The sequence below is a fragment of the Eptesicus fuscus genome, chromosome 11 (genome assembly GCF_027574615.1).
Source record: "Eptesicus fuscus isolate TK198812 chromosome 11, DD_ASM_mEF_20220401, whole genome shotgun sequence".
Taxonomy (NCBI): Eukaryota; Metazoa; Chordata; class Mammalia; order Chiroptera; family Vespertilionidae; genus Eptesicus; species Eptesicus fuscus.
The window spans coordinates 2,409,572-2,425,481 of record NC_072483.1 but is presented as its reverse complement, the minus strand read 5'-3'; positions in this window follow the sequence as shown (position 1 = coordinate 2,425,481).

Genomic DNA, 15,910 nt, shown 5'->3' with positions numbered 1-15,910 from the left:
GCTGATGCCATGGATTCATTGGAGCCTGAGGGACCCCGGTTCCCCCTTTAGGGCCTGGGGATGGACTGGTCATCCGTTCAGTCATTACAGAGCCAGGGTTTTTATATATTAGGATACCTGGATAACATATACAATGATTTTGTGTGTAAAATATGCTGATGTCTGTGTAAGTATATAAGTGTGTGAGAGAGACTGACAAAGACAAATCATTGATTTTAAAGAGACCTTCTGATCTGTTTAATAAGAATTTTTTGAAACTTTCTTTGCTCTTCCTAGAGTAAAAAAATAAGATAATTAAATCACAAAACCTGTTATTTCTAATCAGTCATTCACTGAATTTAATTTTTTTCTTCCTCTTTATTTCCTTAAATCCAAACATTTATTTTTTCAAAAGTTACTGATAAAAGCAAGTTTTATTTTCTCTAAATTAATTTGTAGGTATTGAATTAGTTTGTAAGTACATGTTTTTCATTTCTTTATTCAAATATTGTCTTAGGTTTCTATGTTTCTGCACATTAATTAGAAGTTTGGTTTTAACTCTTGGGAATGATAATTATTATTTTTTTCCCTGTACTTGGGATTATGATTATTTACATTTGTCCGTTTAGTCTCTCTCTTTATCTGTGGTTTCAAGACTGCCATTGCTTAAGGTACGTTTGGCCTCTTGAAGGTTCTTATTAGTACACCTGGGATAGTTCCCATCCATCTAGGCTTTTATGAGTTCTCAAGAATTATTCCTTTGTATAGTCAAGCTTGAAAAACACTGAATTAGGGTAATTTCCTGTTAATTATCCTTTATTTTTTATAGCACAATTTTAAACTAATCATATTAAATCTTGCTTCTTCTCCCTAGTCTTTTATAACCCTCCCCAGGTTATTTATCCACATAATGTCCTTGCCATGCAATTATTAATAGCATGAACCCCTTCTCCAAGAAGCCTTCTCGGAACCACTGTCTCAAATTAAGATTCCCCCACTTTTCACTCCTCATTGCTTTCACACTCACTCGCTATCCTCGTTCAGTGCTTGTCTTTCTGAGGATAAAAACCATATCTATATGTATATTCCTACATTTAGATATATGATGAATGACAGATAGATGACAGATGGATGACAGATAGATGAGAGAGAGAGAGAGAGAGAGGGAGAGAGAGAGAGAGAAGAGAGAGAGAGAGAGAGAGAGAGAGAGAGAGAGAGAATTGTTGGATAGAAAATAATAATTTTTAATCCATCAGTGCTGAGTATAAGGCCTAATAATAATTCTCATTGAACTCCTAATATAACAAAATAATGGCTCAAAAGCATTTAATTAGCTTTATTGAATGGCAGACGTCCTCCTGGGCAATTAGCATCAAAAGGATCTGATTTTCTACTAGGCCTACATTTAATATTCTTGAGCTGATATTTAAATATGTTTGGCTAATAACTTCAATTGTTCAGTATGCAAGATTACAAACATTATATATGTGAAAACAAAATCACCATCTAAATTCAAAGCAAAGTGAGAGGAAATTAACTTTCATCATTTTACTTTCAAGTAACCATTTTTGCAATTCATGGTAAATAAAATAAAATTAGTACCATAGACTGATACCTACTTATTTTAAGATAAACTTTCTGACACCCTAAACAAGTAGACATAATTCAACTAGAAGGAGCAGCTTTCACAAAGCCCATGCATTGCATGTAAAGACAGATTTCCACGCAGCTTCCACCCAATGAATTACCTTAAAATTGCACCACCTCTATTCTTTCTTTGTGTACATTGTAATTCTAGTGCCACAGATATTTTGTTTTTATCACTGTAATAATTATATTGAATTTTTATATTGAAACTAGAGGCCCGGTGCACGAAATTCGTGCACTGGGGGGAGCGGGAGTGGGGGTGTGTGCCCCTCAGCCCAATCTGCACCCTCTTCAATCTGGGACCCCTCAGGGGATGTCCAACTTCCAGCAGTCGGACATCCCTCTCACAATCCGGAACCGCTGGCTCCTAACCACTCACCTGCCTGCCTGCCTGATTGTCCCTAACCCCACTGCCTGCCTGCCTGCTCGCCCCTACCTTGATCTCCTGCCAGCCTGATTGCCCCTACCTTGCCCTCCCCTATCAGCTTGATCACCCCAAACTGCCTGTGCCTTGGCCCCCCGTCTGGCCTCCCTCTGGAGGCACCACCCCCATAACCCCAATGCTGCTGCCACTGCAGCTGGTTATGGCTGCCTGAGCCTTGGCCTTTGTAGCCACTGTGGCTTTGTCTGGAAAGATGTCCCGAAGACAACCACTCTAATTAGCATATTACCCTTTTATTAGTATAGATTTGGGGACCATTACCACCACGCAGAACTTGAAGAAAACACATGGCCCTGGTCAGTTTGGCTTAATGGAGAGAGCATCGGCCTGTGGACTGAAGAGTCCAGGTTTGATTCTGATCAGGGGCACACATGCCTGGGTTTCGGGCTCAATCCCCAGTAGGGGGCCTGTGGGCGGCAGCTGATCAGTGATTCTTTTTTTTTTTTTTAATATATTTTATTGATTTTTCACAGAGAGGAAGGGAGAGGGATAGAGAGCTAGAAACATCGATGAGAGAGAAACATCGACCAGCTGCTTCCTGCACACCCCCCACCGGGGTATGTGGCCGCAACCAATGTACATGCCCTTCACCGGAATCGAACCTGGGACCTTCCAGTCCGCAGACCGACGCTCTATCCACTGAGCCAAACCGGTTTCGGCTGATCAGTGATTCTTATCATTGATGTTTCTATCTCTCTCTCCCTCTCCCTTTCTGAAATTTTAAAAATATATATATTTTAAAGAAAACACATGATCTTCACTTTGGGCTTTGTCATCTTACAATATCCTTTGTGCAGTGTTTTAACTTCCCTCAACTTTCCTTTACCCACCTTTAAAATGCAATCTATTTTGGGGAAGATGATCAGGAAAGTGATTCCAGTGGGTAGAAGTTTTTTTTTGGAGGGGATGTGTCATGAAGATATTTAAAAATTGAGCATGGTGATGGTTGTACCACTCTGAATTTACTTTAAAAAACCAGTTCATTGTACACTTTAGGTGACATGTACAGTATATGGGTTATATCTCAACAAAGCTGTCCTTTTATTTCTTTTTAAATAAAGACCAGTCTTATAATCAATTGCAGATGTTTTCAGAGGCCCCTCAAGATTTGCTTACCATGTCCCAAATCACGGCTGTGATTCCCAGTTGCCTCCAGTCCTGGTGGATCTGGATGGTGTGGTTTGCAAAGGAGAAGGTGGCAAGAGGCTTATGGAATTTCGGCAACCCCATTCCCCCAGTCTCCTCATAGGGCACCAGGGCCATTTCCACTGTGCCAGCTCTGCTCCCTTTAACCTGTTGGGCAAAAGAATCCTGCGTGCTCTGGCCAGAAAGTGCATTCTTTCTTAGGTGGCCCGAATGCTTTTTCTAAGGTCGTTTTATGGATTCAAAAGAATAAACAGAGATGTGGAAAGCTTTTGTCAAAATCCTTTTACATGGTTCTTCCAGTCTCATGGGAAATGAGATGTGGCTCTGAATTCATCTCAAAGTGTGTCTTTGGGCAAAAGCACCCAGAACGGCACAACTCCTGCAGAATGCCCCACACACTTTGCTGTCAGGACTCAGGGGGGCTTGAGGGTGAGCGAGGCAGCGGTGCCAGCACAGGACCTGGGAGAAGGTAGCGCTTTCTACACTGCCCAGGCCACGTGGACTACAGCAGTACCCGCCCAGGTGGGCAGGGTGTTTCTGCTGTTTTGTTTTGGTCTGGCCTCCACCCCGTCAGCCACGGACCTGTGCCTGCACTGAGACTGAATGGTTTGATGGCCCTACTTTTTGGTGGACAGTGGATGCACTCCCAGAGACTGGCAGTTAGACTCTGGCGGCTTCTGAGTCCCTTGCGGGGAGAGCCCGGCCCTAGGTCAAGAACAGACTCAGGCGTCCTCGGCCAGGAGGCCTCCTTGGGCTAGGGGCCGCCACAGTTTGAAGGCTGGCCATGACCCCAATCCTGGCAGGGGTCTCCTCTGGGGTGCTGGCAGGCCTGGGCTAGGGCTGCGGGTGGTTTGGAGGCCAGTCACGCCCCCGATCCTGGCGGGGGGTCTCCTCTGGGGTGCTGGCAGGCCTGGGTTATGGTCACTGGCGGTTTGGAGGCCGGTCACACCCCCGATCCTGGTGGGGGTCTCCTCTGGGGTGCTGGCAGGCCTGGGCTAATGGCCGCCCTGGTTTGGAGACTGGTCACGCCCCGATCCTGGTGGGGATCTCCTCTGGGGCACTGGCAGGCCTGGGTTAGGGTCACTGGCGGTTTGGAGGCCGGTCACACCCCCGATCCTGGTGGGGGTCTCCTCTGGGGTGCTGGCAGGCCTGGGCTAATGGCCGCCCTGGTTTAGAGACTGGTCAAGCCCCCGATCCTGGCGGGGGTCTCCTCTGGGGCGCTGGCAGGCTTGGGCTCTGGCGCCGCAAAGGGAGAGGTTCCTGAACCTGCTTCCCACACACCTAGGCTAGGATACATCTTGTAGGAGGCGGCTTCAATGCCGGGGGTCGGTGACCAGATCCTCCGGAGCCTCGCTTTCTGGGCTGCAGTCCCACGTCTCCCAGTGCCCCAGCCTCGGATGCGCCCCCGCAGTTGACCCCACCACCAGCCACCTCAGCGCAGGCCACAGCAGCTGAAGCCAGCCTCTTGGAAGCCAGGCCACCACACCCACCACCCCTAGTAGCTCTCTGCAGCTCGCTCTCTGTGTCCTGTCCACTGGGGTGGGGGAGTGCTCCCAGCCCAGAGGCCCTCCCTCCCTCCGCAACCTGGCTTGGGAAGCTGGCCTCCTGCTGGGGCTACGATGCCAGCGTCCCCACTCGGCCACTATGGGTGCGATGCGGACCCCACGGAGGCCAACCTGGAGAACTCGGACCTGAGCTCTGCATCCGGCTGCTGCAGATGCCCTTGGTGGTCAACTACCACCCGCTCCTTCCGCCGGCCCCATTGATCCCTCTCAGCACCAGCCATTTAGGCCAGGGTGGCGATCGCCCCCGGGACCCCCGGAACTAAGAGGATTGGGCGCCGCCATCTTGGTCTTCTCAACTGCCGGATAGGCCACCCGAAGTCCCGCCCCCAGCCTCTCGCAGGCCCAATCATGGGCATAGCGGAGGTGCGGTCAATTTGCATGTTTCTCTATTATAAGGTAGGATAACCAACTGAGAAATGTTTGCAACATGATTGGCACACAAGTTTAATTAAAGCTCAGAAGGCTAAGACATTTACAAAAACTACAAATGTTCAATAAACATATGAAATGACATACATTTATAATAAAAATTAAATATTCAGATATATTTCCTATAATTTGTGAAATAGTAAAATAAATACTATCTTCAATGTGATCAATAGAAATATGTCTATTGGATTATGTACAATCCTTTTGAAGGATAATTTGGGAATATCTTAAAGTCTTAAAATGTCCATTCCTTGCTTTTACTGTACAAGAGACATACAGGGATACTTATATAAACACTTATAAAACAGTAAATATATGAAAATAAAATAACTACCAAAATGATGATTGAATTATCTATGTGAGGATGCTATTATTGAATAGGCCATTCTGTAAGGAATTAGTCATCTACTGGCATATTTTTATATATGGAGAAAATATTTATAACATGATTTCCTAAAGGAGATTTTTTATTGATAACACACACTCAATATTAAGACCCACTTATATAATAATGATAACAGTTCTATATGATGATTTTGAAATTAGTATTTAGCTCCATACCACAGCACGATCTTTGAATCCTGATCTGGTACAAGGCCTTTTCAGGGCTCCAGAGGGATCCCCATGTATTAGGGTTCAGTGACATGACTAATTAAACAACACATGCTTTTAATCTTCATCATTTAAAAGAAAAACATAGTTATACTATGACATTTCAATGACTTAAAGATGGTCAGAAAAGTTTGTTCTCCAGAATATTTGGAAAAATTTCATTTAGGATTGAAGCAAAGGCATGTTTCTAAAATTGTACATGGATGGAAGGGAGATTCTAGAATTTTATCCTAAGGCATTCATTCTGGTAATCATAGTTATATTACAACAGTTCTATGGTAACTGATGAAAATGTGTTATTTAATTATCTTCCTTGATGCAATAATAAAAATACTGAAATGAAAGTAAAATTGATCTAAAATTCAGTTAATAAGGCTACCAACTGTGTACCTGTTAAAATTTATATAAGGATCAAGCCATAATACATTATTTTCCTCAAATATAACTGTGGGAAATATATTAAAACTAGAGGCCCGGTGCATGAAAATTCATGCACTGGAGGGGGGATCTCTTAGCCTGGCCTGCCCCCTCTCACAGTCTGGGAGCTCGCAGGGGTAGGAGGTGACCCAGTGATCAGGGGAAGGCGATGCCCCCATCACACCTCTGCTGCTGCCACTGCTGGCAGCACAAGCCTCATCTGGCCCTGGTTACCTGAGCCTCAGGTGGCCCTGGGTGGCTGGGCAGCCACCATCCAAGGCTTGCCTGTGCCTCGGGCCAGCCCTGGTCAGCTGGGCAGCTGCCATCTGAGGCTTGCCTGCACCTCGGGTGTCTGCTGGGTGGCCAACATCCAAGGTTTGCCTGCACCCCGGGCCGGCCCTGGGTGGCTGGGGGCCTGAAAGGACTGGGGTTCTCCAGAAGCAGGCAACCCAGTGGGGCTGAGGGGACCAGGCACCACCATTTTGGAGGGTGTGACAGTCAATTAGCATATTCCCTCCTTATTGGCTGTGGGCACCGCCATCTTTATGAGGGCGTGATGGTCAACTACCATATTCCCTCTTTATTAGATAGGATAGCTAAATGACATCCAGCCAAGATATCTGATTTTTTCTTCCTCACAAGATATAATCAATAACACACTTGATTTTTAAAAATTCAGTCAGAAATGGACAACCTGAAGCTCTAACAAACTCCTGACCTGTGCTGGCTTCTCCTGCATTTTCATGAGAAATGATGTAACTCACTCTTTCCACTGATGTTTTCAGGGCTCTTGGCAGCATCTTTGCTATTCATTTATTCAATCTAGAGTAGTCTGTGTTTAATAAAATGCTGGAACATGGCAGAATGAACAATTAAATATGATTGTTGTCATTGACAACTGGTACTTATTGCTAAAAGTGTCCCAGGCAGGAATATGAGCATTTGGGGCTTATTTTAAATAAAAGAGAAGTTTAACTGAAGTAACTGTTTCAGATAATGGCAATTAAATGCTGCCATTCACAGGGTGCACTTCAGACTAATAGGAATATGAACACAGTGTTTTTCTTTCTGTTTTCCCTTTCTGTCCTACTTGCTGGCACAGGGATTGGTTTTTACCTGGTGAGGCTTTTTTAAAAATGTGTTTTTTTATTTATTTTAGAGAGAGAGGAAGGGAGAGGGAGAGAGAAACATGAATGTGAGAGAGAAACATTGAACCGGCAACCTTTTGGTGCATGGACACAGCCAGCTGTGCCACACCGGAAAGGGCTGTCAGGCTTTTGACTGAAGATGTGATCTGCGATGATTGGGCTCATCTCCTGGGGCAAGAGGAGGAGGAGCAGGAAAGTGACCATTTCTGAATGAGGCAGGAGAGGACCGGCCCTTCAAATGGGCTACAGAGGACAATGCCCACTAAGTCAGCATAGAGAGAAAATAACGCTTTGATAGTGAGCAAATGAAATGAGACTTTATCTGAATTTCCATGTGAGAAAATACTTTTCACAAATGTCTCTTTTGCACCAACTATATATGTAAAATGCATGTGATGTTTATCAGTTTCAACATGCAATGCCTGCTGTCTGTACATAATACCTGTGTGTGTGCCTGCACAGGCATGTATGGAGAGACAAGAGAAACATAATGTTTAGAGCAGCTGATATAAATACATATATTTCCTCTGATAAAATTATTTAGGCTGCTGAAAAGAATAATTTTGCTTTTTCTAACCCCACGAACAAATTTCCCATTATGGATATAGCAATGCTTCAAATGGAAATGTCACATCATTGTCAATTCACTGGGCTCCCTAGAGCAATATCTAGGAGGAATTTGCTGGGATGTATATAAACACCTCACTGCACTGAGAAGGGAAAAGTGTGTCTAAATAGAGAGGCTTGGGAGTCCCCTGTGACCCTGCATCCGAGGTCGCCCCAGGGGAAGGCCACGCCAGCAATGGCCACAGGGGTGCATGAGGACCAAAGAGAGATGGGAAACAACACAGAGGAAGAAAAGGAGGGAGGAAGGCTCTCCTCACCCTCACCCTCACAAGCCCTTGATGAGCTAGAATGTCACACTAGTGGGATAAACGCCACATCTCTTACTGGGTCAGATATTAAGTCAAAATCTAGCTTTAGGAAACCCCTGGCTGTGCTCCATTATATGGTTGCTCAATAAGTAAGGAAGGACCTAGACAATCTTTTACTTCTTTAATCCATGGTAGGTCTTCTATACAGAACTTTTGCTAGGTAATTCTTCAACCTACTGGTATTTCAGCCTGCTCGTATGCCTATTCAACAACTGATAAATAAACTAGAATCTGACTTGATTGGTTACACACTATTTCACTAGAACAGTTAGCCCCTCCCTAATTCATCAAATCCAGGGGGTGAGTCTTGGATATTGGCTAACAAACCAGCTTTCCCATGTTTCCACTATCCCCTCTGTCTCACCTTTCTGTACTAACGGAGGAGGTCTATCTTCCTAAAAGAAAGTGCTAGCACATTCTAACACACACACACACACACACACACACACACGCACACACACACACACTCCATTATCCAATTAACCCATGTTTATCACATGCTTTTTGAGGATGGGATCAATAACTAGAGTGCACAGGCATCCTGCTCTTAGTTGTCATTGTTCCTGTCAATGATATTTCTCATTGATTGGTGGCTGAGACTGGAACCCCCAGTTTCCACCTCTGGGGAACAGCTGCATTGCACTGCTCCTTACTGCTTCGGATGTTCGTTTGCCACTAGCTTTGTACTTCATTTAAAAACTAGAGGCCAGATGCACAAAATTTATGCAAGGAGCTCAACCCTCACAGCCCCTATGTCATCCAGAAGGTCATCCGGAAGGTTGTCCGAAAGGTAGTTTGGCTGTCCGGTCTAATTAGCATATTACACTTTTATTATTATAGACTAGTGGCCCGGTGCACAAAATTCATGCATCGGGGGGGGGGGGGTTGTCCCTCAGCCCAGCCTGCACCTCTAATCTGGGACTCCTTGAAGGATGCCCTACTGTCTGTTTACAGGGATCAGGCCTAAACCGGCAGTCGGACATCCCTCTCGCAATCGGGGACTGCTGGCTCCTAACTGCTCACCTGCCTGCCTGCCTGATTGCCCCTAACCACTCTGCCTGATGGCCTGCTTGCCCCCAATTTCTCCCCTGCTGGCCTGCTCACTCCAAACTGCTCCCCCGCTGTCCTGATCACCCCCAACTGCCCCCCACTGTCAGCCTGCTTGCCCCCAACTGGCCCCCCTGGCTGGTCTGCTCACCCCCAACTGCTCCCCCGCCAGCCTGATCACCCACAACTGCTGTCTCATCCTGGCCTAATCACCCACAACTGCCCTCCCCTTTTGGCCCCTAACTGCCTCTACCTCAGCCCTGCCACCATGGCTTTGTCCAGAAGAACATCTGGAAGGTCTCCTGGAAGGTCTCCTAGTCTAATTAGCATATTACTCTTTTATTAGATAGGATAGAGGCCTGGTGCATGGTTGGGGGCCAGCTGGTTTGCCCTGAAAGGTGTCTTGGATCAGGGTGGGGGTTCCCTTGGGGTATGGGGCGGCCTGGGTGAGGGGCCTATGGTGGTTTGCAGGCCAGCTACACCCCCATGGGATAAGGGTCCCTGCTAGGGGGGCATGGCCAGCCTGGGTGAAGGGTTGAGGGCTGTTTGCAGGCTGGCCAGGCCCCCCAGAGGGGACTCTTACTCCATGGGAGCATGGCCAGCCTGGGTAAGGGGCTGAGGGCTCTTTTCAGGCTGGCCACACCCCCTTCAGGGTGGGGGTCCCCACTGGGGTGCCTGGCCAGCCTGGGTGAGGGGCTGAGGGCTGTTTGCAGGATGGCCACACCACCCAGAGGGGACTCTTACTCCATGGGGGCGTGGCCAGCCTGGGTGAAGGGCTGAGGGCCATTTTTAGACTGGCCACGCCCCTGGTGACCCAGGCTCCCAGCCTCTCCTTTTTTTTCTTCCAGCCACTCCTTGAGCAGAGACAAGGGCAGGCTGGAAGCCTGGGGTGCCCCTGGTGCCCCAGGCCCCCAGCCACTCCTTGAGTGGAGGTCAGGGTGGGCAGGAAGCTTGGCTTCCTCCATTGCCGGGGGCAACCCAAGCCTCCTGCTTGCTCCAGCACCGTGGCTGCTGCCATCTTTGTTGGGTTAATTTGCATACTCGCTCCTGATTGGCTGGTGGGTGTAGCAGAGGGACAGTCAATTTGCATGTTTCTCTTTTATTAGTGTAGATGTGTGTGTTTTTCAAAATCAATTTTAAGATTTTTTAAGCATAGGGAATATATTTTATATTTAATATTGCCTCAAAAATTCTTTGCATACTTATAGGAGCTGGTGAAATATTTGTTGAATGAGTGAAAAGTTGATAGATGGCAAAAGATGTAAGTATAGGCAATTATCAATTACCTAAGGGCAATTTCTCTACAGTTGGGTTATATTGCATTATTTACATGCTCTTATTCACAAAATTATCTTTAATATCACTTTGCCTAGCAATTTATATTTGAAAACCTCCAATAAATAATTGCAGATGATTGTTTACTATCAGTACACTCAAACTGTTCTTTTCCTTTAAATATTTATTGGGTCTCATACATTCTATGGAATAGAGTTTGAGTGGCAAGGAAAAATCCCTTCAATTAAGCATCTAATTAAAACTCTGACATAATGCCCCAGGAAAACTGGGGGAAATGAAATAAGATAAAACACATCAACTGGAGAGAGAGAGAGAGAGAGAGAGAGAGAGAGAGAGAGAGAACTATAATTTGATATGGACTTCACAGTAATCTTGGAGAAAGCTGGCTATTTTCTGAATAGATTGGAACAATTCAATAAAGTAGAGGTGGGGGAGAGCAGGAGGACGTTGCATACAATGATGAAGTTAAAGGTGGACTTCCTAAAATGGTCCATTTTCAGAGTTCTCAGAATTTGTTACACACATTTCAACTACTAAATGCCAAATGTGCCCCAAAACCAAAAATAAAGAATCGTCTCCTTCTTTAGATACCAGAGGTCCCCTCTCACAGTATGAAGCAACCAGCGTGCAGTCTGCATTGCCAGTGGTGTTTCCTGAAACACCGCCCTGAGTGGAGAGGTCAGCAGGAAAATGATGACTCGGGATGGAGAGCCTGAGCAGGACACAGGAACAGCAGGGAGAGGGCGAGGCGGCATGGATACAGCTCATGCTGAGGAAGAACCTGTGTGTATATGTAGATTCATCTGTCCAGTGCAGAAAGGATGTGCTCACCCTAGAAATTATCTTGGTAACAGGTTTCACGTCAGAGTGTCCCTGTGCATATCTGCCTTTCAGTGACAGACTTGGCTTCTCTTTACAAGATACACACTGTAATTGTAGACAGGAATAAAATATGAAATACATTTTAAAAAATTATATATATAAAGTATCCATGACATCTCAGGACCTTGGCATTAAACCCAGGGTATGCTCAGTTGGGATTTTTTAAAGAAACTTAATGAGGTGACTTTTTAGCAAGGTGTTTGCAGAGTTAGGGAACCACAATGCATATGTAGACACCCAGAGACCAGCTACAGTGGGAAGCCATCTGGTCCCCTGGACCTGGTAGAGCAAAGGGAGGGAATGGTGTGAAGGAGCTCGGTAAGGAGCTGGAGGGAGCAGGGCCACCTGCATCGCTGTAGTCCTAGTGCTGCCGAACCTGTACATCCAGCCTTGCAGGTAGCCTAGCGGAGACCGACTTTGGTTTAAAATTCATAACTTTGCTTAGACAACCTGTAAGCCCATTCAGATCACCCTACATGTTATAGGTGTGTAACCACATCGAGTAACCTGCTAGGAGTTTAGCAGAAGGGCTGAGAGTTAATTGGCTAAACTCCTTTGGTGCCAATGCCACCCTGACCCAGGATGACTCTCAGGAACAGGGACTCATCTGGCTCAACCGTCAGGGGCTGGCCCAGCGGCCTGGAGGACCCTCTGCTGACCTCTGCCTAAGCTATTCTCCTGATACCGTCCTTCTAATACTAAATTATCCCCCTGGGTGGAGATTTGCCTTCACCTGTGAACATGCAATGTATTAAACTTTGCAGGGGTCCTCAAACTTTTTAAACAGGGGGCCAGTTCACTGTCCCTCAGACTGTTGGAGGGCCGGACTATAGTTTAAAAAAAAACTATGAACAAATTCCTATGCACACTGCACATATCTTATTTTGAAGTAAAAAAACAAAACGGCAAAAACACGCGTATGTGGCCCGCGGGCCGTAGTTTGAGGACGCCTGTATTAAAGGCATGTTTCCAGCTGCACCTGTGCAGGAACATCTACCTGTACCTGCGATGAGGAAACTCCTGGGGGTTTTACAGAACTTCCCTGAATAAAGACGAATGGGATTCTTTGCTTGTGGCAGACTGCTTTGGTGAGGTGGTGGCCTCTGCCCGCAGCGGGAGGAGGTTTGTCTGAGGGCTTTCGATAAAGTACATTTTTTCACATACATTTTCTCAGGTTGGCTTTTGGCTGCCAAATACTCTGTAGTTGGGCCTGATTTGATCCAGTAACGCCAGTGCTGTAGCCCTGATGGGCACAGGGAGGGGTGGGGAGTGGGGCTGGGAGAAGTCAGTGCCTGTGTCTGTCTGTCTGTCTATTCCCACCCTCTCACCTCTTCCCCCCCTTCCCATCAACCCCGTGGAGCTGGAGCCAAACAGGGAGGGACCTCAGGTGGTGTCTTCCTGGGTGATCGCCTCCAGAGACACAAAACGAGAGAGAACAAACCCACGAATAGAAATGCAGAGTAAATGCTGAGACACCATCACACAGGGAGTGATGCCTGTAATTAAATATTGTAAAGGGAACAGAAGTTATATGTATAGCAGCATTTTCCTGCTGAAAACCAAGCTGACACCTGAATTCTAGTTCCGAATCTGCCCTTGGCTTGCTGAGAATTTCAAAAGCATCCCTCCAATCCTCTCTGCCTCAATCCATAAGGGTTTTTTTATTTACCTTTTTGAAAACAAAAGCCTTTGTTCCTATACATGTGACAAGGGTTACAAGAAGCCACGCTTCCTAGGGGCAGAATGTGCCATGACCCAGGACCCCCAATGTTCTTGCACGGGGATGCGTCTCTGAGGAGGAAGTGTGGAAACGGCAGGTGCTGTGGGCCTGTGAACTCCATAAGCGTAAGCTGAACATTCTCCAGGAAACTTCAGCAGTGGCCGCGGCAGACGGTAACTCGGTGACCAGGGAAGCTCTGGGTTTGGAGCTGAGGAAGCTGGGTTCTATTTTCAACATAATCATTAATGGTGCCTTTTGAAATTCTTTAGATTTTCAAATAGTGTTTCAAGAGGTAATTTGGGTTGAAGTTACAAGTAGGCAAACACAGTAGAGTGTTCCCTTTCACATACTTTTCTATTCATCTACAAATTTCTTTGGTCTGCAATTTGCCTTAGGAAAATGCATGCGATTTTCTTTGATAAACTAAAAATTCCAACCTCATGCTGCTCTTTTGAGGCAAATCATGAGGCTCCTATAAGAACAGGTAAACAGAACTGTAACTTGTCAAAAGTACTAATGTTTGAAAAATTGGAATTATAGTAATTGGATACATCCTCTTTTAAGGGCTCCTGTGAAAATAATCGCCCAACATCACTCAGTTCAAAAGGTTTTAATGTCTCAGCTCCAGTGCTTTGGTTCTACCATGCAGAGCCAAATAGATACCCACGACAGAGGGCAGAGAGCTCCCGGGAGAAGCTGAAGAGAGTAAGCCTGGTGGCGGGTGATCAATGGTAGGGAGGCCTCATGGAGTCCAAGGGGGCGTTAATGTCCTCCAAAACAGCACAAATCAGACACGATGCACATGCAAACATTCCTCATTTCCATCTTTAACTTCGTTCGATATTTCTTTAATTGAAACTCTCCCTTAAAAGCTTGCAGGTCTTAAAACATTAGTTGTTAAATAGTAAAGATATTTTTTAGCATGGCCCTTCAGATTTTTTACCTATTGTTATCTATATAGCTGTTTTCTTTTATAAGTAGCACTGAAATAAAATAAAGTCCAACCAAAAGGTAAAAGGTAAAAAAAGGGTTGCTAAGACAGTAGCTTTTAAGAGACACTTGATTGTATTAAATATGAGCCCCCAAATTATCACAGGAGTGGGGATTCTAGCTAAAGAGGGCTGAATAACACCATTTCTGTTTCACTTCTCTTCATATGAAACTTGCTAAAATCCACAAAAAATCACACAAAAAATCAAAGCCAAAGCTCTTTTCACCACAACATGAATATGTTTAACACTTTAAATGCCATGCTTGGAGATTGTTTGCTAAATACAGTGATATTGGAGTCAAAATGAGGTATAAGGCTGAAGAAGGTGCTTACCCAGAGCTGGGGTGGGATTCAGGTCTCCCTGAAAGGGAGAACATGGGTGCCAATGGTCATGCCCAGGGAAGGGAGGGTGAGGCATGCACAGAAACTTACAGCAGACGCTTCCTAACACAGGTGTGTGCCCATTGCCCTCTGTCTTTAGCAGGCCTCCTGGAAGAGAGGAGAAATAAAAGAAGGAACAGAAATCATGAGCTCTCAACATGGAGAACATGTAACCAAGGTTTCTGTGTGCCACAATGACCCACTGGATGTGACACAGAAATAGGCATTTTCCCAGGACAGAGAAACAGCTCCCCATTCCCACCCTCAGACTATTGCCCTCCCACCACCTCCACCTGCTGCCCCCCTCCATGTCTGCCTCCCGCTATCAAGTGCCAGCAGTGAGCAATTCTCCTGCAGGGACCACGCTTCCTTTAGCTGCTTAAGGTTGTCCTTCTGTTTTCAGTATTGCTTAGGCTTTAAACACAAGTAAATCCTTCTGTAAATTAAATGTCAGATAGGAAACATGGAAAGTCATTAACTAATAACTTAAAGAAGATAGAATAAATTAATGACTGAAATTATAATTTTAAATTCTACTGAATATATAGTATATATATACACATATATGTATAGAACCTATTTGTATAAATATGTAAATATATAAATAGAGAGAAAGAAAGAGAGAAAGAGAGGAGAGAGAGAAGAAGAGAGAGACAGAGAACACACACAGAGAGAGGTGACCCCTATCGGGGGTGTTTGGGGCCAGTGGTGCTGGAGGGATGGGTGATGGGTTTACGTGCTCATGCTGTCTGATGCACTTCATAGTCCAAATTCAGGTCTATCACCTAAAGGCGTCTACACTTGGATTCAGAGTCCTGACTAGCAGTCACAGAGCTCTCTTAGTTTTGGCGTGTTATGTATTGTACTAGAGGCCCAGTGCATGAAATCGAGCATGGGTGGGGTGGTCTGGCCAGTCCGGCCCCAATCAGGGTGGATCAGGGACAGACCTGTCGGGAGGAGGAGACAGCGGGAGGTTGGCTGGCCAGCCCACCCCAATCAGGGCTTGATCAGGGCTGGGCCGGCTGAGGGGAGGGGCCGAGAGCCATTGGTCCACGGGCCCCACCCTCAATTGGGGTGGGTGGCCAATTGGGGGCCAGGCCAGCCATGGGGAGGGGCTGTGGGCAGTGGGCCGGCTGGCCCTGCCCCCGAATGGGGAGTAGGGGGCCCATCAGGGGCAGGGCTGGGCAGGAGGAGGGGCTGCAGAAGGTTGGCTAGCTGGCCTCGCCCCCTATTGGAGTATGGGGGCAATCAGGGGTAGTGCCAGCCAGGGGGA